The 24,579-nt window shown below is 41.2% G+C and overlaps 1 protein-coding gene across 2 annotated transcripts in view; it reads left to right on the plus strand.

Moving 5' to 3' along the window:
• Window positions 1-2,368: 2,368 nt before the first annotated feature.
• Window positions 2,369-24,579, plus strand: part of HEPHL1 (hephaestin like 1) — a 115,980-nt gene continuing 93,769 nt past the window's right edge. Inside the window, exons 1-3 of one of the 2 annotated variants that reach the window (XM_050758901.1) lie at window positions 2,369-2,462; window positions 17,226-17,379; window positions 23,382-23,537. The gene's annotated coding sequence lies outside the window, so the exon portion shown is untranslated. The remainder of the gene's footprint in view (window positions 2,463-17,225; window positions 17,380-23,381; window positions 23,538-24,579) is intronic. The other variant, XM_050758902.1, reaches the window with a different exon arrangement.

The raw sequence follows: 24,579 nt of genomic DNA on the forward strand, positions 1-24,579 counted from the left end.
ATTATAATGTAAGGAGTCCCCTTCCCTTCTCCTAAACTTTCTTACAGAAGCATTCTAACTTGTAAACAAACTTTGCAATATGCCCAACTTTTTTGGTGTATCTTCCCGGGTTGCTCCTCACATTATTGGCTTCCAATAAATCTTAATCAAATTATTTCTGCCTTGACAGCCTTAATTTTGGTTGACAATAGTAAAGGGCATATCCTGCAACAAGTTTGTCTGGAATTTCAAATCCAACAAAGTCTGGCCTATTTCTAACACTCTGAGGGGTGCTTTCTCACTAGCAAGCTTGAAAACCTTTACCATTTTTAGATTATGCTACTTGACCCAGAAGGCAAGGTTTGCATTGTTTTGCCAGTGTCAATTACATCTTCAAAAATCAAGACATTCTTTCTAGTTAAAGTTGAGAGATCATTGCCACCAATTACCTTTGTGTCCCCTGTTGATGGTCATTACAGTAGCTTTTTGGTGTTTATTGGCTCTATCATAGGAATGGCTCTATGACTATTTCCATTCACGTATTTTGATGTTATCTAGTAGGTCAGCAAAAAATTTACAGCCCCCCTTGAGCAAACAGAAGGCTACAATGTGAGAGGCTCTATCTCCTTCATCACATCTCAAGCAAGTTGTTTGGTCCTGTTCACAATCAGTCCATGAGGAATAAAACCTTTTGCAAATCCTCAGTGTAATGATGAGGTATACAATATAAATCTAGGTCATAACCTGGTTCATCATCACTAATCATGATACTGGGGTTGTGGGTCACAATAATGGACTTTATTTCTTATTTTTGTCTAATATCTATTGACCGTTTTTATAATGCTTCATGTAATGGGACTGCTAATAATGGGTTAGTTCAATTTAGTATATTATAAATCTTAAAATTCCTTCTTCATTAAGACTTCTCTATATATGTATTATTTATTTGACCTAAAACATTTTAGCAGCATTGCCTCGGGTTATGGGGTAAATCTTGGCTTCTTGGGCATCATTTAAAATAGGTATAGATGGATACAGCTTAATATCTCTTGATAATTCTAGTGACCTGGCTCTACTTATAATTTAGAAAGCAAAACATTTTTACAACTTAGATCCTCATCTGACAATGAGTTCTTCTATCTGAACAGGAGACATGGCTACTGGAGCCAGGAGGACTAAATACAGGTGAGTATAGGGTGAGCAGGCATTATTTAATTAGTGTCTTTTGTTAATCAAGGCCAAGTTAGAGCAGAAACCAGTTTATCATGAGCACTGTCATGGCTAGCAATTCAACAGACTCTGTTACAGACCCTTGACCAATGACAAGGGACTGGCCACAGGAATCTGGGCAGGTATTTGAGGTATGGCGACCTTGAATGTGGGCCCTTTTAAAGTGGAACTTGAGGTCCTTATATGTACAGTTTGACCCCGGGCACTTGACATGCATATATCCATATTCTTAACATTCTTTTTTTTTTTTTTTTTTTTTTTTTTAACAAAAAATCACTTTGAAAGCAGAGATGATGCTACTGGTAATAGTTATTCCAACAGATTTTAGCCACTATTTAGTGAGCCCCTGCTACATACCAGGCACTGTGCAATGGCGTGAGAGTGCAAATATCACCAAGAGCCATCCACTGCCCTCAGAGAACCCAAAGTTATCATTGTTCTGTAGGGGTGAGTAGAGAAAGACAAGAAATTTTTTGGAGTAAAACATTTCTTCCAGTGGGCAATGGTTATAAGTTAGCTCATGTAATCCTTTCAACAACCTGATGAGATACAATATTATTCCAATTTTACAACTAAGGAGGCATTAAGACATACTATGCCAGGGGTTGCAAGCTCAAATAAATCCAGGTATCAGGCAGATAACCAAATTGAGATAAGCAGGCCAAGTGTAAGATCACAGAAACTGGTGGGGATTGTAGAAAGCTGCAGCAGGCATATTTTACCCAAAGACATTCAAAGTCAAAGCAAACCAAAATAATAGCAGTTGTGTAGGACAAACAGAACAAGACTATAAGCCAGATCAGGCAGCCAGCTTCTGATGTCTGCTCCATACCATCACAGCCTTCCTAATTCTTAGGATGGGAAGGAACACTAAGGTTCCCTAACTCCTCCAGCTCTCAGTTCTCACTACTTCACCCTCGAAGGATGAAATGGGGGAAATTAACATTGAAACTAAAACCATTTTAGATTAGTAGTAATGCCCCTCTCACTGTAAACAGACCACAAAGCGTGATAAAAAGTAACTGTGGTAAAAAATCATATGGCTTGAAATTTAAAAGATTCATCAGTGCACTAGAACAGAAATGATGGAAATTCCAAATTGTGTAAGAACTTTATAACATTCTAGGAACAGCATCAGCATCACAATAGGGAAAAGAATGACTATTTAGTCAGCAGTTTGAAGAAATTGGATATCACTAGGGAAAAGAATGAACTTGGAGATGTACGCTAGAATAGATTCATGATGAGTCAAGGTATGAACTATTTAAAAACAGTCTGTCAAAAATAAGCTTGAAATACACAAATTAGCATAATCAAATACTACTGATGACCGTCATATGGCAGCTTGAATGTCTGGGTCTCTGTGTTGCATGACTCCAAGGGTACTATTCATGAACAGAAATCAATGGGAGTAGAAAATGCTGTAAGATACATAGTAAAGAGAAAAGGTAAAGATTGGGGAAATTTTATATCTAAAGACGTGTAAAGGCTTGATGGAAATATATAATGTTACTATTTGGTTTCCACTTTCAATGTAGTAAAAGATGAATAGGCATCTTGTTGCTGATGGGAAAAAACAAAGTACCTCATCACATGATAAAATGTCCACCCTTGCTACTAATTTAAAAAGGCAAATAACTCAGAAGTACCATTATCAACCAAATAGTGATAACATCCAATGATGACAAGTCTGTGAAGAAATGGGTTCATGAGAAATTGTGTATCAGCCCAGTCTCTTTGGAGGTCAATGTAACGATCTCTTTCAAAGTGTTTATATATTTTGACCAAATCATTCCTGCTGCAGTAAGGAAACATTCTATGAATGTATGTATGTATGTATGTATGTATGTATTTGAGATGGAGTCTTGTTCTGTAGCCCAGGCTGGAGTGCAGTGGTGCAATCTTGGCTCACTGCAACCTCCATCTCCCAGGTTCAAGCAATTCTCCTGCCTCAGCCTCCTGAGTAGCTAGGACTACAGGCACATGACACCATGCCCGGCTAATTTTTTGTATTTTTAGTAGAGATGGGGTTTTACCATGTTGGCCAAGCTCATCTTGAAGTCCTGACCTCAAGTGATCCACCAGCCTCAGCCTCCCAAAGGAAACATTTATTAACACCAAATATGTTTATAATACAACCAATTGTAAAAATATAAAGAAAAAATAAATAAACATGTATATAGCTGCTAAAAATAGCAAGTGTTGTTGACATAAAGTAAAATCAAAATGTGGAATAGTGTTCTCTGCTGACTACTATGATATAAATCTATGTATGTACATTAAGAGACAATAGAATTCTTAATGATAAAAAGCATTAGTTCAGTTTACAGAGCTCTTGCTAGTAACCAGGAGGTCTGGTAGTTTCTTAGAAACAGAAATATACAGTCATATACTGTGATAAGAGCACAGGCATTTTCAATGTGGTAAGTGCTACCAAAATAAATATAAGAGCTAGAAATGTAGGATGTGATTAATATATAACAAGCACTATCCTAAGCACTTTACATATATCTTGAGTAATTATCCTGATAACCTTGTGTAGTTGAGGCTATTATTATTCCATTTTACAGATGAGGAAACTAAGATATGCAAGGTCAGGTTCTGTGCAGAGTCAAGTGGCTATGATAGAGATAAGCCAAAGGTCCTGTGGAGCAGCTGATCCAAGCTGAGAAGGATTGGAGTTGTTTCCAGAGAAGGTGACACCTCCTCTGAGTCAGGCAGGATGGGAAGGAACGGTTGAACCAAGAACATTCCCAGCTAAGGAATCAGATAAGTAAAGACAAAGAAATGAGAAATAGCATAAAACCATGTATCCAAGAACTACTGCAGATTATATTGCTGCAATGTAAAGTTTCACAGAGAGAGTTGCAGATTTCAGAAGTAGGCAGGGATCAAATCTGTAGGGACTTACTTGCCATGGTGAAAGCTCTAGGCTTAATCTTGCTGAATTTAGCTTTAATGGTAGAAGGAAGAAGGACAGCATTTATTGTTTACTACCATGAGACATCCTGATTTAGGTGCTTGGCATGGCTTATTTCAATATATTTTCTTCTTTCTGTAAAGTTTCCTCTATTAATAAAAAATAAGGATCACAATCTATTTTAATCAGGCAAAGACTCTATGGACAACCTATCCTATTTTATATTGACACTACAAAAAAGATGCTGCCAGAATTAATGTTATAAAGAAGTACTGTTTTTAATGAGAAAGTGATGAGAATAATATTCATGCATTATTTGTACCAGATAAAAGCTTTTTAAGTATTGTATTGTTGATTTAAAAATGACAGAACCAATGAACCAGGTACCAATTTATTAGAACCACAAATTATCTCAATCTTGTCCTATAATTCCATTTTTAGGAAAAAGACAAGAAAACAGTTGGTATCAGAGATATAGTAGTAGAGAAATAACTTTTAGGTCAAGAACTGAGCTCAATGAACATTCATCCTAGTCCTCATTTCTACCCTACAGAGCATACCATAAGGCCTGGTCCTAGAGTAAAACCATTCATCCTTTAGGATGGTGATTATTGGTTAAGTTCATTATGTGAGGACATTTAACAGATACCACAGAATGATTTTCTTTGTTCAAATAAGGGATTCATTTATTTACTTAAAAATATTTATTGTGTGCTTAACTGTGTACCTGACCTTTCTAGGAGTTGAGGTTTCCTTCAGAAGAAGAAAGTCTGTTTTGAGACAAAGTATGGAGTTTATCAGACAGACAAGTGGAAGGAAATGCATTCCAGGCTAGGGGATCTTCAACCCCCATGTTGAAAAGCTCCTAAACCCCACTGTACATGGTGGATTTGGAAACATACAAAGAGTGCTTTGTGGTGGAGGATAAAGTTGAAGAGGTGTGAGGCTGGTTAGGTCCTCAGGGGCTGGATTAGGAAGGGTCATTTATGGCACAAAGAAGGCTGCAGGAGGTGGATCATCAAAAGATTTGTGTAAGAGAAAGATTACTCAAGAGCAGCATGGAGCCATGATGGAGGGGACTGGAGGAGCCATGAGACCAGTGAAGACATGGGGGCCATCTCCACACATGAGATAATGCCTGTCTTGATCAGCAGCTGTTGCAGTGAAGAAGAATGGAGCCAGAGCTGTCAAAGGAGCTAGCAATGATGAATGTGGTAGAAATTAAGGGGAGGGCATGTAAGAGGAAGCCAGGTTTCCAGCCTAGGCTCCTGGTGGTGGTACCCATTACTAAGATGGACACAGGAGGAGCAGGTTTGGGAACTGAGATACTAATTTAGGTAACATGAACCCCAATGTCACTCTTTGATAACCCCACTGCTAGTGTTACTTATGCCAGTCTTTGGTGGTGGAACAACTCAAGTCAGACCAATCCTTGATGCAATATGAAGGAGTCACATCTCAAGGCCCCACTTTCCAATTTTTTCTAACAAGTAAAAATGGTGCCCATTCACTTTTTTCTTTTTTAATTACACAACTTATACATGACTATATGCTTGTTGGAAAAATTCAAGTAATATAATTTACCCTTGCTTGGTTTATTAAATTAGCAATTCTCAAACTTTTGAACTCAGGACCTCCTTATACTCTTAAAAATTACTGGAGACCCCAAATAACTTCAGTTTATATACAGCTTTTGATATTTATCACTTTAGAAGTTAAAATTGAGAAGTTTAAAAAATACTTATTAATTCATTTTAAAAGAAGAATAATGTTAACATAAAACCCATTAAATGTTAGCATAACATTTTTATTTTATTTTTATTTTTTCCTTTTTTTTAAATTATACTTTAAGTTCTGGGGTACATGTGCAGAACGTGCAGTTGTGTTACGTAGGTATACATGTGCCATGGTGGTTTGCTGCACCCATCAACCGATCACCTACGTTAGGTATTTCTCCTAATGTTATCCCTCCCCTAGCCCCCCACCCCCTGATAGGCCCCAGTGTGTGATGTTCCCCTCCCTATGTCCATGTGTTCTCATTGTTCAGCTCCCACTTGTGAGTGAGAACATACGGTGTTGGGTTTTCTGTTCCTGTGATAGTTTGCTGAGAATGATGGTTTCCAACTTCATCCATGTTCCTGCAAAGGACATGAACTCATCCTTTTTTTTGGCTGCATAGTATTCCATGGTGTATATGTGCCACATTTTCTTTATCCAGTCTGTCATTGATGGGCATTTGAGTTGGTTCCAAGTCTTTGCTATTCTGAACAGTGCTGCAATAAACATACGTGTGCATGTGTCTTTACAGTAGAATGACTTATAATCCTTTGAGTATATACCCAGTAATGGGATTGCTGGATCAAATGGTATTTCTGGTTCTAGATCCTTGAGAAATCACCACACTGTATTCCACAATGGTTGAACTAATTTACACTCCCACCAACAGTGTAAAATCATTCCTATTTCTCCACATCCTCTCCAGCATCTCTTTCCTGACTTTTTAATGATCGCCATTCTAACTGGTGTGAGATGGTATCTCATTGTAGTTTTGATTTGAATTTCTCTAATGACCAGGGATGATGAGCTTTTCCCATGTGTTTGTTGGCCACATAAATGTCTTCTTTTGCGAAGTGTCAGTTCATATCCTTGTAAATTTGTTTAAGTTCTTTGCAGATTCTGGATATTAGCCCTTTGTCAGATGGATAGATTGCAAAAATTTTCTCCCATTCTGTAGGTTGCCTGTTCACTCTGATGGTAGTTTCTTTTGTTGTCCAGAAGCTCTTTAGTTTAATTAGATCCCATTTGTCAATTTTGGCTTTTGTTGTCATTGCTTTTGGTGTTTTAGACATGAAGTCTTTGCCCATGCCTGTGTCCTGAATGGTATTGCCCAGGTTTTCTTCTAGGATTTTATGGTCCTAGGTCTTAGGTTTAAATCTTTGATCCATCTTGAGTTAATTTTGTATAAGGTGTTAGGAAGGGGTCCAGTTTCAGTTTTCTGCATATGGCTAGCCAGTTTTCCCAACACCATTTATTAAATAGGGAATCATTTCCCCTTTGCTTGTTTTTGTCAGGTCTGTCGAAGATCAGATGGTTGTAGATGTGTGGTGTTATTTCTGAGGCCTCTGTTCTGTTTCATTGGTCTATATCTCTGTTTTGGTACCAGTACCATGCTGGTTTCGTTACTGTAGCCTTGTAGTATAGATTGAAGTCAGGTAGCGTGATGCCTCCAGCTTTGTTCTTCTTGCCCAGGATTGTCTTGGATATGCGGGCTCTTTTTTGGTTCCACATGAAGTTTAAAGTAGTTTTTCCCAATTCTGTGAAAAAAGTCAGTGGTAGCTTGATAGGGATAACATTGAATTTTTAAATTACTTTGGGCAGTATGGCCATTTTCACGATATTGATTCTTCCTATCCATGAGCATGGAATGTTCTTCCATTTGTTTGTGTCCTCTCTTATTTCCTTGAGCAGTGGTTTGTAGTTCTCCTTGAAGAGGTCCTTCACATCCCTTGTAAGCTGTATTCCTAGGTGTTTTATTCTCTTAGTAGCAATTGTGAATGGGAGTTCACTCATGATTTGGCTCTCTGTTTGTCTGTTACTGGTATATAGGTATGCTTGTGATTTTTGCACATTGATTTTGTATTCTGAGATTTTGCTGGAGTTGCTTATCAGCTTAAGGAGATTTTGGCTGAGACGACTAGGATTTTCTGAATATAAAATCATGTCTTCTTCAAACAGACAATTTGACTTCCTCTCTTCCTATTTGAATACTCTTTATTTCTTTCTCTTGCTTGATTGCCCTGGCCAGAACTTCCAATACTATGTTGAATAGGAGTGGTGAGAGAGGCCATTCTTGTCTTGTGGTGATTTTCAAAGGGAGTGCTTCCAGCTTTTGCCCATTCAGTATGATATTGGCTATGGGTTTGTCATAAATAGCTCTTATTATTTTGAGATACATTCCATCGATACCTAGTTTATTGAGAGTTTTTAGCATGAAGGGGTGTTGAATTTTGTCAAAGGCCTTTTCTGCATCTATTGAGATAATCATGTGGTTTTTGTTGGTTCTGTTTATGTGATGGATTATGTTTATTGATTTGCATATATTGAACCAGCCTTGCATCCCAGGTATAAAGCTGACTTGATCGTGGTGGATAAGCTTTTTGATGTGCTGCTGGATTTGGTTTGCCAATATTTTATTGAGGATTTTCACACCAATGTTCATCACGGATATTGGTCTGAAATTTTCTTTTTTTGTTGTGTCTCTGACAGGCTTTGGTATCAGGATGATGCTGGCCTCATAAATGAGTTAGGGAGGAGTCCCTCTTTTCCTGTTGTTTGGAATAGTTTCAGAAGGAATGGTACCAGCTCCTCTTTGGACCTCTAGTAGAATTTGGCTGTGAATCCGTCTGGTCCTGGACTTTTTTGGTTGGTAGGCTATTAATTACTGCCTCAATTTCAGAACTTTTTATTTGTTTATTCAGGGATTCAACTCCTTCCTGATTAAAACTTGGGAGGGTGTATGTGTCCAGGAATTTATCTATTTCTTCCAGATTTTCTAGTTTATTTGTGTAGAGGTGTTTATTGTATTCTCTGATGGTAGTTTGTATTTCTGAGGGATCAGTGGTGATATCCCCTATATGATTTTTTATTGTGTCTATTTGATTCTTCTTTCTTTTCTTCTTTAGTAGTCTGGCTAGCAGTCTATCTATTTTGTTGATCTTTTCAAAAAACCAGCTCCTGGATTCATTTAGTTTTTGAAGGGCTTCTTGTGTCTCTATCTCCTTCAGTTCCTCTCTGATCTTAGTAATTTCTTGTCTTCTACTAGATTTTGAATTTGTTTGCTGTTCCTTCTCTAGTTCTTTTAATGTTAGGGTGCCAATTTTAGATCTTTCCTTCTTGCTCTTGTGAGCATTTAGTGCTATAAATTTCCCTCTACACGCTGCTTTAAATGTGTCCCAGAGATTCTAGTATGTTGTGCCTTCCTTCTCATTGGTTTCAAAGAACATCTTTATTTCTGCCTTCATTTTGTTATTTACCCAGTAGTCATTCAGGAGCAGGTTGCTCAGTTTCCATGTAGTCGTGTGGTTTTGAGTGAGTTTCTTAATCCTGAGTTCTAATTTTATTGCATTGTGGTCTGAGAGACCGTTTGTTATGATTTCTGTTCTTTTGCATTAACTGAGGAGTGTTTTACTTCCAATTATGTGGGCAATTTTAGAATAAGTGCAATGAGGTACTGAGAAGAATGTATATTCTGTTGATTTGGAGTGGAGACTTCTGTAGATGTCTTTTAGGTCAGCTTGGTCCAGAGCTGAATTCAAGTCCTGAATATCCTTGTTAATTTTCTGTCTTGTTGACCTGTCTAATATTGACAGTGGGGTGTTAAAGTCTCCCTCTATTATTGTGTGGGAGTCTAAGTCTCTTTGTAGGTCTCTAAGAACTTGCTTTATGAATCTAGGTGCTCTTGTATTGGGTGTATATATTTAGGATAGTTAGCTCTTCCTACTGCATTGATTCCTTTACCATTATGTAATGTCCTTCTTTGTCTCTTTTGATCTTTGTTGGTTTAAAGTCTGTTTTATCAGAGATTACAATTGCAACTCCTGCTTTTTTTTTGCTTTCAATTTGCTTGGTAGATCTTCCTCCATCCCTTTATTTTGAGCCTAGATGTGTCTTTGCATGTGAGATGGGTCTCCTGAATATAGCACACTGATGGGTCTTGACTCTTTATCCAATTTGTCAGTCTATATCTTTTAATTGGGCATTTAGCCCGTTTACATTTAAGGTTAATATTATTATGTATGTGTGAATTTGATCCTGTCATTATGATGCTAGCTGGTTGTTTTGCCCATTAGTTAATGCAATTTCTTCATAGTGTTGATGTTCTTTACAATTTGATATGTTTTTGCAATGGCTGGTACCAGTTGTTCCTTTCCATGTTTAGTGCTTCCTCCAGGAGCTCTTGTAAGGCAGGCCTGGTGGTGACAAAATCTGTCAGCATTTGCTTGTCTGTAAAGGATTTTATTTCTCCTTTGTTTATGAAGCTTAGTTTGGCTGGATATGAAATTCTGGGTTGAAAATTCTTTTCTTTAAGAATGTTGGATATTGGCCCCCACTCTCTTCTGGCTTGTAGGGTTTCTGCAGAGAGATCTGCTGTTAGTCTGATGGGCTTCCTTTTGTGGGTAACACAACCTTTCTCTCCGGCTGCCCTTAGCAATTTTCCTTCATTTCAACCTTGGTGAATCTGATGATTATGTGTCTTGGGGTTTCTCTTCTCGAGGAGTATTTTTGTGGTGTTCTGTGTTTCCTGAATTTGAATGTTGACTTGTCTTGCTAGGTTGGGGAAGTTCTCCTGAATAATATCCTCAATAGTGTTTTCCAACTTGGTTCCATTCTCCTCATCACTTTCAGGTACACCAATCAAATGTAGGTTTGGTGTTTTCACATAGTCCCATATTTCTTGGAGGCTTTGTTCGTTCCTTTTTATTCTTTTTTCTCTAATCTTGTCTTCTCGCTTTATTTCATTAAGTTGATCTTCAATCACTGATATCCTTCTTCTGCTTGATCAGTTTGGCTATTGATACTTGTGTATGCTTCATGAAGTTCTCATGCTGTGTTTTTCAGCTCCATCAGGTCATTTATGTTCTTCTCTACACTGCTTATTCTAGTTAGCAATTCATCCAACCTTTTTTCAAGGTTCTTAGCTTCCTTGAATTGGGTTAGAACATGCTCCTTTAGCTTGGAGGAGTTTGTTATTACCCACCTGTTGAAGCCTACTTCTGTCAATTCGTCAAACTCATTCTCCACCCAGTTTTGTTCCCTTGATGGTGAGGAATTGTGATCCTTTGGAAGAGAAGAGGTGTTCTGATATTTGGAATTTTCAGCTTTTTTTTGTGCTGGTTTCTCCCCAACTTTGTGGATTTATCTACCTTTGGTCTTTGATGTTGGTGACCTTTGGATGGGGTCTTTGAGTGGACATGCTATTCCTTTCTGTTTGTCAGTTTTCCTTCTGAAAGTCAGGCCCCTCTGCTGCTGGTCTGCTGGACTTTGCTGGAGGTCCACTCCTGACCCCGTTTGCCTGGGCTGCAGAACAGCAAAGATTACTGCCTGTTCCTTCTTCTGGAAGCTTCGTCCCAGAGACGCACCTGTCAGACGCCAGCCAGAGCTCTTCTGTATGAGGTGTCTGTCTGCCCCTACTGGGAGGTGTCTCCCAGTCAGGATACACGGGGTTCAGGGTCCCACTTGAGGAGGCAGTCTGACCCTTAACAGAGTTCAAACGCTGTGCTGGGAGGTCTGCTGTTTTCTTCAGAGCCATCAGGCAGGGACGTTTAATTCTGCTGAAGCTGCATAGCTATAGCCACCCCTTTCACCAGGTGCTCTGTCCCAGGGAGATGGGGGTTTTATTTATAAGTCCCTGACAGGGCTGCTGCCTTTTTTTCAGAGATGCTCTGCCCAGAGAAGAGAAATCTGGCAGTCTGGCCACAGGAGCCTTGCTGAGCTGCAGTGCCCTCCGCCCAGGTCAAACTTCCCAGTGACTTTGTTTACACTGTGAGCGTAAAACCTTCTACTCAAGCCTCAGCAATGGCGGACACCCCTCCCCTCACCAAGCTCAAGTGTCCCTGGTTGATCTCAGACTGCTACTGTGCTGGCAGTGAGAATTTCAAGCTAGTGGATCTTAGTTTGCTGGCCTCTGTGGGGGTGGGACCTGCTAAGCCAGACCACTTGGCTCCCTGGCTTCAGCACCCCTTTCCAGGGCAGTGAACAGTTCTCTCTCACTGGCGTTCCAGGCACCACTGGGGTATGGAAAAAAAGAACTCCTGCAGCTAGCTCAGTGTCTGCCCAAATGGCTGCCCAGTTTTGTGCTTGAAACCCAGGGCCCTGGTGGAGCAGGCACCATAGGGAATCTCCTGGTTTGTGGGTTGTGAAGACCGTGGGACAAGTGCAGTATTTGTGCCGGAGTTCCTCAGGCTCAGTCCCTCATGGATTCCCTTGGGTAGGGGAGAAAATTCCCCAACCTCCTGTGCTTCCCAGGTGAGGTGACACCCCACCCTGCTTAGGCTCGCCCTCTATAGGCTGCACCCACTGTCCAACCAGTCCCAGTGAGATGAACCAGGTACGTAAGTTGGAAATGCAGAAATCACCTGCCTTCTGCATCGATCTTGCTGGGAGCTGCAGACTGGAGCTATTCCTATTCGGCCATCTTGCCAGCAATCTCCAACTAACATTTTTTAAATTAAAATTTTCCAAAAAACATTTAGTGAGAAGAGTGGCACAGTTAAACAATGGTGCAAACCTGTCCAAAGTTTGCCTCTGTCTTCAGCTTCTTGTGATGTCACGTGTCATGTGCCTCTGGAAAACTTCAATGTACATTTGTGAGAGAATGAGAGTAACAAAATAAGCAAATCATAGCTTTGTATCATTATGAAACTTTTTCTGTGGGGGACAGGGTCTTGCTTTTTTGGCCAGGCTGGAATGTGGTGTGACTTCGACTCACTGCAGCCTCAACTTCCTGGGCTCAAGCAATCCTCCCATCTCAGCCTACAGAGTAGCTGGGACTACAGGCCACCATGCTTGGCTAGTGTTTTTTTTTTCTTTTTCTTTTTTCTTTTTGTGTTTTTTTTGTGGAGACGGTGTCTCGCTATGTTTCCCAGGCTGGTCTTGAGCTCTTGAGCTCAAGAGATCCTCCTGTTTCAGCCTTGCAAAGTGTTGAGATTATAGGTGTGAGCCTCTGTGTTGGGTCATGAAACAGTTCTGACCTTACATGTCCCCTGAAAGGATCTTGGGGACCTCAGGACTCCTGGACTGTACTTTGAGAATCATTAAACTGTTTCATTAGGGGAGTGCTGTGGTCAGACTTCAGTAATTGGATTTCCATGGGATGCAGGGCAGCCTCAAGTGAGACAGCCAAGTCTGGCCACCTGGTTCCTCACGAAATGTAGTTCTGCCTTGGAGCAGCTTTGTGGTGAGCAAGTCAGGCAGCTCTCTGGACCTCAGTGACATCACCTGGGAAATGAAGTGGTCAGACTAGAACATCTCCAAGTTCTCTTCCTGCTCTAAAATTCTATGCATTTATGAGCCTACTTGTGGTACATGCCCAGCACATATTTTTTGAATGAATGTATGAATAAATAAAGAATACATAATGTTGTTGAAAAGGCTTTTGCATTTAATGGAAAACTGGACTAGAATGCAGAGGTCAACAACTCACATACCTGCAGGCTGGGTGCCCCGAACAAACGCAGCAGACTGTTGTGAGACTGTGGACTGGTGGGGTCTGCGATGAACTGGAGGGATCATAGCCTTATTAAGGAAATCAAATTTAGATTTTTTTTTTTATTAAATGCTGCTCTATACCAACAAAACAGGCTAGAGTTGGCCTGTGGGCTGTAAATTGGAACTTCTGAACTAGGTGGTTGCTTAGGTTCCCTCTGACTTGTAGCAGAGTCTTACTGGTATCTCTTCCTGAAAGACCAGGTGCCTCATGCTCCCTCTGATCCTCCTTCCAGTCTTCACCTATTCATGGGAAAGCACCTAATAAACTCATCCATTGAAGGCAGCTGCAACCAATGAGACCAATGCCATGAGATACTTGCATTTTTACAGGGTTAGTCTTAAGCCAAAATTAGGACGCTATGACAGTGGAATTCAGGCATCAGGGATCAGGCCAGAGCAAGGAGCCTTGGCCATGCTCCAAAATCCATACTACATGTGTACATGCCTAAACCTGGGATCTGAAGCCCTACCTATAAAGCTCTTCTCTGTAGCATGGCTGTGTACTTTGATCATCAGAAGCATTGCTTCTGGGATTCTATGCCCCAGGGAAGTCTCACCTAAGCAGCTCCCACCTGGAGCCAGAGACCTCATTTCTAACAGGAATTCACCTCCTGCAGCTACCCACACCCAGAAATTTGCTACAGTTAATCAGCATCATTGATGCCATATAACAAGATTTCCCAAAGAGCTCTGCTCCACAGGGTGGGATTTTTAAAAAAGTGCTGGTGAACAGCCTGGTACCTTCCCAGAAAACAGGTTGGGAGTCTGTAAACTCCTTCCTGGGTGCCCTGTCCAGCTCATCTGCATTCTGCCAGCCTCGGTCACTGAGGTATACTAAGCACAGCTCTATCGAGCCATTAGTAAAAGAACCATAGAAGGGTGGGAGAAAGAAGAGGGGCTCTTTCATCTTCAAAGAAGGGATGATCTAGAGTTTGGATTGACCTTCAACCAACCAGTCCTAGAGAGTGCCCTGATTTGCCAAACGCCTCCACACAGACATCACACTGAAACCTACAGGTCTCAAACAAGAGAACTCACTTTGTCTTTAAGACTTTTTCTCTTGTCACTAAAGATGAGCAGAAATGGAGATGTCTCCACTAGTACAAATGAATGTGAGTACAACCAAGGTCAATACAAAACAAGCTTCAAGGATCAGGGAGGACACACCTATTTTAAGAGTATTGGATACACACACAAAATTCTAGGTTCAACAAAAGAATTCTGAGAGTTCTAACGCAATGGAATTTGACCTGTACTGATCACCCACATGTGCCTTCTTTGTTTCTGATAGGAGGTCTCAGGAGCAGTTTTTTGTTTGTTTTGTTTTGTTTTGTTTTGAAATAGGGGTCTCCAACTCTTGGCCTCAAGTGATCCTCCTTTCTCAGCATCCTATAGTGCTGGGATGACAGGCATGAGCCACCACTCCTGGTCATCTCGAAAACTTTTGGTGACTGGATTTAGGAGAAGTTATGACCATATATCATGTACCCAAGTAACAACACAGCTGGTTGTGAGGTTTGAGCATGGAGGGTGGCAGGGCATATTTAGGGTATGAGGGGGATCATGAAGGGGATCCCTGTTCTATGGAGGAGTGAATGAATGCCTGACCCTTTAGTCATAGAAAGAGGCAGTTGTGAGTCTCTAGGATCTTTCCTGCCCGTTGCTCTGGTTTCTCTCTTTGAATGAGAAACACAGAGCGCCACCCTAAAGGGTCCAGAAGTGTCACCCATGAAATGCTATGGGAAAACCCTATGTCTCGATCACAGTGGCCAGATTGTGCCCACATCTCCTGTTTCTCCCCCAGCAAAACCCCCAGACACTGGAGCCAAGAGAAGAGCTAGATGCCTGAACCCAGTATTGTCCTTAGACCTGGGCAATAGGGCCCCTGTGCCAAGCCACAGCCCTCAGAGGGTCTTTTGTTTAAAGTGCTGCCCTGAAAGATGGTTTCCTTCTAAGCTCTGGGACTGTCTGGGCTCCTCTGGGCAGGTTACCCTGAGACCAGACAGCAACCTTCTAATGCCTTTGAAGATCTCCAGTAGCATTTTCCCCCTTTGGGGTGCTCTCTAACCCTCTAGCTTGTGCATGGGGAGGTGGTCATCCAGACGCCCTAGGAGCTCTAGGACTTGTGTTATTGGGTTGTTCAAGGGCCCTCTAGGCAGCTCCAGTTCCAGGAGGGTGGCCTTGTTGGCGGACTATTACAACTGGCAGACATGATATTTCTTTTGTAAGACTGGGCTACCAGAACTGTGCTCAAGTTGCTTATATTCACCTCCCACTCCTAGAGGTGGCTCTTCCAAGATCAAGGATCCTATAGTGCTGGGATGACAGGCATGTCATCCCAGATCAAGATCCACAGAACAAAGAGCACTGGGGGCTTGAATCACCTGCTGGGCTGGGAAGGGAGGGGAAGACAGAGGAGCCTGAGGAGAGAGTGGAGGGAAGCCAATGTCCTTTGTTCTTCTTTTCACTGTATCCACGATTGAAGGCTGGCTTTTCTGAGTCTCTGACACCAGAGTTTGCCTCAGGCTTGTGGGAGGTGAGGCATCATCAGGTACTTTCCAAGTGGAGGAAAAAAATGAATGCCTGAGAGTGGATGTTCCCACTGCGCAGGGACGTGTGGCTTCTTAACTTTTCTCAGAGAACTCAACCAAGTGTCTTTCAGGACCACCCTGAGTTGTCCTGTTTTTTTTTTTTTTTTTTTTTTTTTTTTTTTTTTTTTTTTTTTTTGAGACGGAGTCTCTCTCTGTCGCCCAGGCTGGAGTGCAGTGGCTGGATCTCAGCTCACTGCAAGCTCTGCCTCCCGGGTTTACGCCATTCTCCTGCCTCAGCCTCCCAGGTAGCTGGGACTACAGGCGCCCGACACCTCGCCAGGCTAGTTTTTTGTATTTTTTAGTAGAGACGGGGTTTCACCGTGTTAGCCAGGATGGTCTCGATCTCCTGACCCCGTGATCTGCCCGTCTCAGCCTCCCAAAGTGATGGGATTACAGGCTTGAGCCACCGCACCTGGCCAGAGTTGTCCTGTTTTTTGTTGTTGCTGTTGATGATGACGGGTGAGGTTTCTAGGGATGGGACTTCTATACGCTCTATTTCACCTTGTAAAATATAAGCATGCTTCAGGCTGCTGGGCCACCTCCCCAGACACCTCCTGGGTGCGGTCTTGAGGTTCTCCCCGCACCATTCACCTTGGGTTTAACTTGAACTTTGCTACACTCATCACAATATGTAATTAATCTAGAAAACTTATTTGTGGTTTACAATTTATGTTGTTCACTAGATTATGAACTCTTCAAGGACAGGGACTGTCTGTCTCATTCCCAGTTGACTAGAACGGTGTTTGGCACAAGGCAGATGCTTGGTAAATATTCTCAAACAATTAAATACATTATTTTATCACAGTACTTTTATTTGTTGGGGTGTTTGCCCATATGCAGTATCTATGCTGTGCCTTTACAATTCTTAGGTCCTGGTTATGTTGGAGGAAACCTCTTGTATGATGCTCATGTTTCCCTCCTTGAAAGGGCCTCCTGAGCTGGCATTGGCTTTCCGGTTAGCCCAGTTCCACTAATGCCCACCGAGTGTGGAGCTCTGGTGTGTAGGCTTTGGAGTCAGAAAGACCTGGGTTTGAATCCTGGCCCGGCCATTTTCTAGCTGTGTGACTTCAGGCAAGTTATTAACCTTCCCAAACCTTAGTTTCCTCATCTGTAAAACAAGGACAATAACATCTACCTCATAGGGTATTCTGGTTGCAGAATGAAAGTGATACTATGTGTAAAACAGCATGCCGGCTGACATACTGTAAATGCTACAGTTGTTAATATTATTTCCTCAGGGCCTGCTAAGCACCTGGTTCTATAATAACCACTACACAAAGAAGAACAAGATAATCCCCTGATCCAGATAAGAAATGGCTTAAGCACCAGACCTGGGTGTGATGGGGAGGCAGCCTGGCCCTCAGACCTCAAATCTTGGAGCAGAGGTTCTTGGTAAGAGCAAGAGTTTAAAAACTGGGGATCCAGGGTACAGGCAGCGGAGGCTGGAACAGCCCCTGAGCTGCAGATTCTTTTAATAAATTCTTGAGACAGATGTAGTGGGAGGGTGGTATGGAGACCTGGTCAGATGCTATTCTCAAGGGGTTCAGGATCTTTTAAAGCAGACTAACATGTAAGCAAACAATAACATAAACAGGGATAGGCGTGTGGGCAGAGTACAGAGGAAGCACAGAGAAGGGAGTGATTAATTGCCAGGGGCTGGGAGGAGGGTGTGGTAGGTGTGGCAGGAACCAAGGAAGGCTTCAGAGAGGAAAAGCCCAGGATGATTTGGGAAGATGAGAAGGAATTTAGTGGGGGTGGAGACTGGGGAGCACATGAGGCAGGGGTGGAGGGTCGGGACACAAAATGGAGGAATAAAACAAAATGGTATGTTTGGGTGTTTTAAGTGGACTGTCTGGGTGGATGGGCTAAGCTGGAGGGGCATTTTGGAATCCTCCTCCAGTAAACCAGTCCTTCAACATCCCTGGCCCATATTTCTTTGCAGAGCATGGGTCCCACTCTGCAGCATGAAGCAGGTGACCATGGTCTCTAGGCCCCCCACCAATCCCCATTTTCCTCGTCTGGACGGGTTCTGTGGGGATGCTGGTTTTAGAGTCTTACAGACCTCCACTATTTGCCAGTTGTGGGGCATTGAGAAAATAATCCGAATTTTCTAAATCTCAGCTTCCTCATTTGTAAAATAGGGGTAAAACTTGTGCACACCCTGAAAGGGCTGTTGTAATAAGAAAATGAAATAAAGATCTAGTGCAGAGACTGCTACATAACATAGAGCCAGTGTACATTTGCAAGCATCTTATATTCATTTGTTCATTCAGTGATTCATTTGCACATGACTTAGTTCGCCATTTCTCCAGTGCCTATGATGTGTCAGATCTTGGGGACACAGGGGTGAACAAGACCCAGCCCCCGTCCATGAGAAGCCTGTGTTGAGTGTGTAGGGGAGAGCAGATGAAGAGGTGGTCACTGTACTGTGTGACGGGCTATGGCAGAGGCATGCACAGCACTGGTGGGAGCTCAGAGGAAGGGCACAACCATGATGATGACTAAATGTTGAGGAGTGACCCCAGTTCCCAGAAGTCAAATCAGGACCAGCTCTAAAAGTTAAGTCAAGACCATTAGTCCTTACCCTAAAGGCCAGAGAAAACCATTGAAAACTCTCAAGCAGTGGAGAGACCTGGTCCTGTCTGCAATCGGTAAGGTCACACTAGCACCAGTCAGTGCAGTAGAGAAGCCACAGGGCTCCAGGTGGGGAATAATGAGGTACCATCAAGGGACTAGGGGCCCCAACGAGGTTTGAGAGCCATGATTTACTGTAGCAGGGCAGGGAGAGTGCAGGGCTGATGGAAGCTTGCAGTCACAGTTTGGGATATCAGAAGTCTTTTAAGGAGAATTCAACATATCTCTCAAAAAAGCAAAAAGTCTGAAGAATGGGAGAATCAATTTTGTCTCTTCCATTTTACTTATTTTAGAAAATGACACTTCAGCTAAGGCTAAGTAGAATATTATTCATTTGAATTGGCTTCTCCCAGGTCTAGCTAAGATAAATTTTTACTTAAATAGCCTGTATATAAATAAATTGGGGGAAATGACACCCTATCCAATAAATGGTGCTGGGAAAACTGGTAAGCCACATGTAGAATAATGAAACTGGATCTTCATGTCTCACCTTATATAAAAATCAACTCAAGATGGATCAAAGACTTAAATCTAAGACCTGAAACCATAAAAATTCTAGAAGATAACACTGGAAAAACTCTTCTAGACATTGGCTTAGACAAGTAATTCATGAATAAGACCCCAAAAACAACAAAAACAAAAATAAATAAATGGACCTAATGAAACTAAAAAACTTCTGCACACACACAAAAATAATCAGCAGAATAAACAGACAACCCACAGAATGGGAGAAAATATTTTCAATTTATGCATCTGACAAAGGACTGATATCTAGAATCTACAAGGAACTCAAACAAATCAGCAAGGTAAAACCAAATAATCCTATCAAAAAGTGGGCAAAGGACATGAATAGATAATTCTCAAAAGAAGATATACAGACAGCCCACAAACATATGAAAAAGTGCTCTACCTCACTAATTACCGGAGAAATGCAAATTGAAAGCACAATGAGATACCACCTTATTCCTGCAAGAATGGCCATAATTAAAAAGTTAAAAAAAAAAAAAAAAAGATGCTGGTGTGAATGTGGTAAAAGAACATTTATACACTGATGATGAGAATGTAAATTAGTACAGCCTCTATGGAAAACAGAAAGGAAATTCCTTAAGGAACTAAAAGTAGAGCTACTATTTGATCCACAATCCCACTACTGGGTATCTACCCAGAGGAAAACAAATCATTACATGAAAAAGACACAGGCATATGCATATTTATAGCAGCACAATTCACAATTGCAAAGATATGGAACCAATCTAAGTGTGCATCAACTGAGTGGATAAAGAAAGTGTGCTGTAGATACACCATGGAATACTACTCAGCCATATAAAGGAATGAAATAATGTCTTTTGCAGCAACTTGGATGGAGCTGGAGGCCATTATTCTAAGTGAAGTAACTCAGGAATGGAAAACCAAATACAGTGTGTTCTCACTTATAAGTGGGAGCTAGGCTATGAGGATGCAAAAACATAAGAATGATATAACGGACTTAGGGAATTGGGGCCAGAATGTTGGGAGGGAGGTGAGGAATAAAAGACTACATATTCAGTGCAGTGTGCACTGCTTGGATGATGGCTGCAGTAAAATATCAGAAATTACCACTAAAAACTTACCCATGTAACCAAAAAACACCTGTACCCCCAAACCTATTGAAATAAAAATAGAAGTTAATTTAAAATAGCCTACACAGGCCCACCTTGTCCTATTGCCCTTCGTGTCATTGCACTTCACAGATATTGCGCCTTTTGCAAATTGAAGGTTTGTGGTAACCCTGAGTTGAGCGTGAGCTGACAGAAGTTTGCAGTCAGAGTTTGGGATCTCTCAAAATGTATTTCTCAGTCTATTTGTGCCGTATTTCCAACAGCATGTGCTTACTTCATATCTCTGTGTCACATTTTGTTAACTCTCATAATATTTTAAACTTTTCATTACCATTATATCTGTTATGTTGATCTGTGATCAGTGATCTTTGATGTTACCATTGTAATTGTTTGGGGGCACCACAAGCCATGCTCATATACAACAGCAAACTTAATTGATAAAATGTGTGTGAGATGACTGCTCCACTGTTGGGAACAGGCCCCCAAATTTGGCCATAAACTGGCCCCAAAACTGGCCATAAGCAAAATCTCTGCAGCACTGTGACATATTCATGATGGCCATGACGCCCACGCTGGAAGGTTGTGGGTTTATTGGAATGAGGGCAAGGAACACTTGGCCTACCCAGGGCGAAAAACCGCTTAAAGGCGTTCTTAAACCATAAATAATAGCATGAGCGATCTGTGCCTTAAGGACATGCTCCTGCTGCAGATAACTAGCCAGACCCATCCCTTTACTTTGGCCCATTCCTTTATTTCCCATAAGGAACACTTTTAGTTAATCCATAATCTATAGAAACAATGTTTATCACTAGCTTGCTGTCCATAAATATGTGGGTAAATCTCTGTTCAAGGGTCTCAGCTCTGAAGGCGGTGAGACCCTGATTTCCCACTCCATACTCTATATTTCTGAGAGTGTGTCTTTAATTTCTCTAACACCACTGAGTTAGGTTCTCCATGACAGAGCTGGTCTTGGCACTCCATTGGCTGCCATTCTCCTGTCACTCTCTCTCCTCAGTCCTCTCTATTCCCTGAGACACAACAATGTCAAAATTAGGCCAATTTAATAACTCTACAAAGGCCTCTATGTGTTCAAGTGAAAGAGTCGCACATCTCTTACTTTAAATCAAAAGCTAGAAATGATTAAGCACAGTGAGAAAGTCATGGTAAAAGTTGAGACAGGCTGAAAGCTAGGCCTCTTGTGCCCAACAGTTAGCAAAGTTGCAAATGCAAGAAACATTCTTGAAAGAAATTTAAAATGTTACTTCAGTGAACACATGCATGCTAAGAAAGCCTTATTGATGATATGGAGAAAGTTTTAGCGATCTGGATAGAAGACCAAATCAGTCACAATATTCCTTTAAACCAAAGCCCAATTCAGAGTGAGGCCCTAACTCTTTTCAATTCTTTGAAGGCTGAGAGAGATGAAGAAGTAGCAGAAGAAAAGTCTGAAGCTATGAGAGGTTGATTCATGAGGGTTAAGGAAAGAAGCCATCTCCATAACACAGAAGTGAAGATGAGGCAGCGAGTGCTGATGGAGAATCTGCAGCAAGTTTTCTGGAGGGTCTAGCTAAGATAACTGATGAAGGTGGCTAAACTATACAATACATTTTTTTTGTTTTTTCTTCTTTTTCTTTTCTTTTTTTTTTTTTTTTTTTTTTGAGACAGGATCTCATTCTGCCTCCCAGGCTGGGTGCAGTGGCAGGATCTTGGCTTACTGCAATCTCAGCCTCCTGGGTTCAAGTGATTCTCCCAGCTCAGCGTCTGGAGTAGCTGAGATTACAGGCGTGTGCCACCACGTTTCGCGAATTTTTGTATTTTTTGGTAGAGATGGGTTTCACCATGTTGGCTAGGCTGGTCTCGAACTCCTGACTTCAAGTGATCTGCCCACCTTGGCTTCCCAGAATGCTGGGATTACAGGCATGAGCCACCACACTAGGCCAATAAATTTTCAATGTAGACCAAACATCCTTATAGTAGAAGAAGAGGACAAGTCGATGCCTGGTTTTAAAGCTTCAAAGGATAGGCTCACTCTTGTTTTTATTTGTTTTTACAAGATGGGGTCTCACCATCTTGCCCAGGCTGGTCTCAAACTCCTGCACTCAAGTGATTCTCCCACCTCAGCCTCCCAAGGTGCTGGGATTACAGGCATGAGCCACTGTGCCTGGCCCAAGGATAGGCTAACTCTCCTAGTAGGTGCTAATGCAGCTGGTGCCTTTAAGTTGAAGCCAGTGCTCATTTACCATTCCAAATATCCCAGGACCCTTAAGAATTATGTACAGTCTACTCTGTCTATGCTCCCTAGATGGAATAATAATGCCTGGACAGCAGTACATCTGTTTGCAGCATAGTTTACTGAATATTTTAAGCCCAGGGCTGAGACTTACTGCTAAGAAAAAAAAAATTCTTGCAAAATATTGCTGCTCATTAACAATGACCCAAGAGCTCTGATGGAAATGTATAATGAAATGAATGTTGTTTTCATGTCTGCTAACACAACGTCCATTCGGTTTCTCATAGATCAAGGAGTAATTTTGAATTTCAAGTCTTATTATTTAAGAAATACCTTTCTTAAGGCTATAGGTGCCACAGATAATAATTCCTCTGATGAATCTGGGCAAAGTAAATTGAAAACCTTCCGGAAAGAATTCACCATTCTAAATGCTATTAAAAATATTTGTGATTCATGAGAGAAGGTCAAAATATCAACATTAACAGGAGTTTGGAAGAAGTTGATTCAAACCCTCATGGATGACTTTGAGAGGTTCAAGACTTCAGTGGAGGAAGTACATGCAGATGTGGTAGAAATAGCAAGTGAACTACAATTAGAAGTGGAGCCTGAATATGTGACTGACTTGCTGCAATCTCATAATAAAATTTACATGAATAAGGTGTTGCTTCTTATAGATGAACAAAGCTAGTGGTTTCTTGAAATGGAATCTACTGGTGAAGATGCTGTGAATATTGTAGAAATGACGACAAAGGATTCAGCATATTACATAAACTTAGCTGATAAAGCAGGAGGAGGGCTGGGAAAATTTATTCCGATTTTGAAAGAAGTTCTTTTGTTGGTAAAATACCGTTGAACAGCATCATGCGTTACAGAGTAATCTTTCATGAAAGGAAATCAATTGATGTGTCAACCTTTATTGTTCTTATTTTAAGAAATTGCCACAGCCACCTCAACCTTCAGTGACCACCGTCCTGATCAGTCAGCAGCCATCCACATTGAGGCAAGACCCTCCACAGCAAAAAGATTGACTCATTGAAGACTCAGATGATTGTTAGCATTTTTAAACAATAAGGTGTTTTTAAATTAAGGTATGTACATTTTTTAGACATAATGCAATTGCACACATACTTACTAGACTATAATATTGTGTAAACACAACTTTTTTTTTTTTTTTTTTTTTAGATAGGGTCTCACTCTGTCACCCAGGCTGGAGTGCAGTGGTGTGATCTTGGTATACTACAGCCTCGACCTCCTGGGCTCAAATGATCCCCCCACCTTAGCCCCCTGAGTAGCTGGGACTATAGGTACACCCCACCATGCTTGGCTAATTTTTTTGTATTTTTTATGGTGACAAGGTTTTGCCGTGTTGCCCAGGCTGGTCTCAAACTTCTGGCCTCAAGTGATCCTCCCACCTTGGCCTCCCAAAGTACTGGGATTACAGCTGTGAGCCACTGTACGTGGCCTAAGCATAAGTTTTATATGCACTGGAAAACCAAAAAATCCATATGATTCAACTTAATTTTGATACTCGCTTTATTGTGGTGGTCTGGAACCACACCTGCAATATCTTCGAGGTATGTCTGTACCATAATTTCAAATAAATATGATTTAACCCAGGATTATCTTTCTCTGCTATTGATGCATGGTGTCAAATTTACCATATCTGAAAACTGGTGAATGTTTTGAGGCATGGAGTGAATATCTAGAACTGGCCATCTCACATAATAAATGCTTGATAAATGGGTTTCTCAACTTTAAAAAACATGTCAGAATAGTGTTCAACGGAGTTGGAAGTATTTGTTAACATTATTACTTACACAGGTTACTTAATCAAATTTTAAGTTGTCAAACACATCTTGTATGTAACTGCGTGTTTTCAAAAATGAGTGTTGACATTATAATTCACAGGTTTCCTGATAAAATTTAGACACTATCAAACACATTGGGCATGGAACTGTGGACTTTCCGAAATGAGTATTATAGGAACACTGCATTGTCTCATACCAGTTTCTTTTCTTTAGCTCCTATGGCATTCAAATGCTCTTTGAGTAACACCTTTACTGTCCTAGGATAAGGAAGAATTTGAGAGAGCTTTCCAGAACCCTATTTCATTGTTTTTAATAAACTCTT

The sequence above is a fragment of the Macaca thibetana genome, chromosome 14 (genome assembly GCF_024542745.1).
Source record: "Macaca thibetana thibetana isolate TM-01 chromosome 14, ASM2454274v1, whole genome shotgun sequence".
In the NCBI taxonomy this organism is placed as follows: Eukaryota; Metazoa; Chordata; class Mammalia; order Primates; family Cercopithecidae; genus Macaca; species Macaca thibetana.